This window comes from Theobroma cacao, chromosome 8 (genome assembly GCF_000208745.1).
Source record: "Theobroma cacao cultivar B97-61/B2 chromosome 8, Criollo_cocoa_genome_V2, whole genome shotgun sequence".
Taxonomy (NCBI): Eukaryota; Viridiplantae; Streptophyta; class Magnoliopsida; order Malvales; family Malvaceae; genus Theobroma; species Theobroma cacao.
Window position 1 is genome coordinate 12458547 of NC_030857.1, and position 3717 is coordinate 12462263.

The window sequence follows — 3717 nt, forward strand, 5'->3', positions numbered from 1 at the left end:
TGCCTTGGGAACAAGCTTTTGCTAAATGGTTTTATGTTGTGATATGTGATTGCTATGGATTCATGCACTATTGCATTATGATGATATATATATATGTGTGTATTGTGCATGATGATTGATATTGTGTATGATGACTGTAACCGTGTGTGTGCACAATGTAGGGGAATGCACATGCCGGTGATGTGGTGGTGTGGGAAATGGATGATGATAGTGCCCGTGTGCACGATGTGGGGGATGTACACGATGTCACTGATTGTGCACGATGTGGGGGGGATGTACATGAGCCGGGAGTGTGGGATTATGATGATATTCATGTTTATCTAATGTAATAATGCATATCTATACTTATGAAATGAAAGCTCATGAATATGATATATGATTGACATATATGTGAAATTGATACATTGCACTTTGGGAATTTTCATGTGTTTTATGTTGATTTTGTTGGTTTAGCAGGATGGCCTTTTTTGTTGAGTGCGGGGAAACTTTTCTCTTGTTGCTCTGTTCTCGCTGCAGAGAAATTCATTCTTGCTGTAGTAAGAAACTTTTGAGTTTTGAAAGGGTCGGCTAGCCAAAAACTCGTTGCAAAGAGAATCCATTCTCGCTATAGCGAGACAGTATTGTAGCATCCTCGCTGTAGCAAGAAACTTTATGTTTTGTGATCAAAATTTTGCTGCAACGAGATTGAATCTCGCTACAGTGAAAAACTTTCTGTTTTGCTCCTCTTTTGGTTCGGTTGCTGCCCCGTTTTCCACTTCTTTGATATCATAGTTGAGCATGGACTTTCAACATTACAGAATCAATGATTAAGTTTAAAATGAGGAGGTTTGGTGAGAAATCCTCGTTCGGTTAATAACTTAAATCCTAAAGTCGCTGCAGCGAAAATTCATTCTCATTTGACTTTTCGCTGCAGCGAAGATTCGTTGTCACATTTGACTTGTTTATGTATCACTAAAGCCTTCATTTTTCAAATTATTTGTTATGTATGGGTTCATCATTACCAAGTGATTAGTCATTTAAGGGTTTAATAAAGGGTTTTTAATATGAATGAAATTAAATTGCATTGTTTTAAAACAAGTGCATCATGATTTTAAATTCTTCCTTATTGTTACTTGTTCCCTTTCTTGTTCACTCATTGGGTTTATACTCACCGTTTTCAACTTCATGTTTTCAAATCACGAGACAGCTGGTAGCTAGGTCTAGGTGTGTTTATACATTCGGCCCTTGGTAGGTGCCTTGGCATTCAGTAGCTGTACATTCGTCGAGTTTTTCCGTTGGACATCGAGTCTTCTTTTGATATGTATAGACAAACTTCATGTAAATTATTAGAATACGTGTTGTAGACAATGTATGTATATTTTAAATGAGTAATACTAGTACGAGTTGGCAATGTCTATCACTATTTTGATTAAAAGTTATGAAATGTGACCTAGCAATATTTGATGGAATGATGAGTAGGATAAATAGATAGGCTTGCTTGGGCTTAGTGGACTACGTCCATTAGGCTCTTACGCAGGTCATGGCTCAGAATTTGGGTCGTGACAACATAATTCTTTGAGCTTTACTGATAAGTCTTGACTATGCAACTTGATATGATATGATACATGCTAGAAGTTGCAAAGAAGTATGAATCTAAAGATTGAGAGAAAATTATTTCATCAATTTTGCTCAATTATGGAAAATTATTTCTATAAAATATCCTCATGTTTAGTGAAATTGTTTCCATACTGCTTCTTTGAAAAAAAATTAATTTTTGAGCGTAGTTTTGAAACATAAAAGGTTGGATAATGTGATAGAAATATGAGCATACTTGATGACTTACACTCACACTTACTCAAGTAGCTTAAGACAAGGAAAATTGAGTTAAAAAAATTGTCCTTGATTTCCTTATGCCTAATATAGGTTGACCATTTGAACAATCTTGATTTACATTCTAGAACTTACTTGAATAGTTCAAGATGGTTGATAATGAGCTTGAAAGTTTTGACTACTTTGATTGGTACTTTTAAAGCAAATTGATCTTACATGAGAAAGTTGTTGCCATCCTTTCATTTTAAAATGATATATGAATTGAACAAGTTTGTCTCATAATGAAAAATAGTTATGACTTGTTCTTGTTGGATGTGCATGTTTGCTTGCAAGCTTGAATGGTCATAAGGGCATTTTTGAAACATAATTGTGAGATATTTGCAAATGACCCTTGACATGCATAAACATGATTCATTATGCTCATGACACATTTCATAAATCATTTAAAGCATAATTAAACAAAATTGAGTGATATTGAGCTCATGACTTTTCACAAAGCATGTCTAATCTTGAATGTTTCAAGTTGAAAAGTTTGCAAAGAAAGGTTAAATCTTTATCAACTGATTTTCTTGCAAAATCTTTTTATCCTTCTTGATTGAAAATGATTTATTAATTTTTTATTTTTAATGATATAGAATGGTCGAGCAAAATTGATGTGATACATGAATTGCATAAATCCTATTTTGCTTGGTATCTCTCTCATGATTGGTGAAATTGATTGAAAGGGATTTCTTAAGCATGATTTTGAGTGTGATAATTTGGCATTGATGGCATTTTTCAAGCAAAGGAACAAATCTTCTTGTAACGCTTGAGGCTATAATGATTTCAATAATACAAAACTTGAACAAGTGTGCCTTATGTTGAAAATGCTATTATAACTTGATCTTATTGCAAATGAATGCTTGAATGACCTCAAGGGCATTTTTTTCCATATGCTGAAAAATTGTTGAAAATGTTAAATTTGATGCTTATTATGCTTAAACAATGTTTAAATGCTTGTTGTACATTTTATAAGTCATATTCATGCATCATGATTAAAATTGAACATGTTTAAGCATATTAAAGACATTATTCTTCAAATGAGCATTTCAACTTCTTAACACTTGTGAACAATGAGCAATAAAAGCCAAAATTTGAGTTCACATGTTTTTGTTGAAGGATCTTTGATCATACATGTCCAAAATGATGTTCTAAACATGGTTGAAATGAAATTCTAAATTGTTCTCACTCAAATCCACGTTTTGAGATCATTATGCCTAAGAATATTCCATGTTTTGCACCTCTCTTTGGATTTTCAATATGCAGGAATCAAGCATAATTGACTGTTCAGCATTGCTAGTCGACTATTGTAGAACAAAATGCAAACAATGCTGCTGAACCCAAGGGATATGTTGTTGACTCTTGAGAGCTCTAAAGCCAAAATGGATAGGTTTTGAGTTCCAAAATGTCTTTTTACTTTACATTTTGTCCATTACAATATTTTCTTCCCTATATTTCTTTTTTCAAAAATGATTCTTGACTCTTAAAACATGCAACATGAATACTCTCATGATCATTTGGTGCAAGTACATGTTCTTGAAATTGCAAAACTTGCTGAAAAATAGGAAATCCTTTTTGATGAAATAAACCTATCTATTCCCAAGCATGACACCCATATTGATTCCATAAATTCTCATGTGTTTACAATGATATGATTGAAATATGAGAAATTGTTCATCAATTCTTCAATTTTTTAATTTGATTAGATTTTCATGTGCTTATATAGAAAATATCTTCTCATGAATATTGAAATGTTCAAATGCTAATTGTCACAGCCCAAATTCCAAGCCATGACCGGCGTAAGGGCCCAATGGGCTCAGCCCACTAAGCCCAAGCAAGCCTACTTAATTGATCTTATACATTAATCCC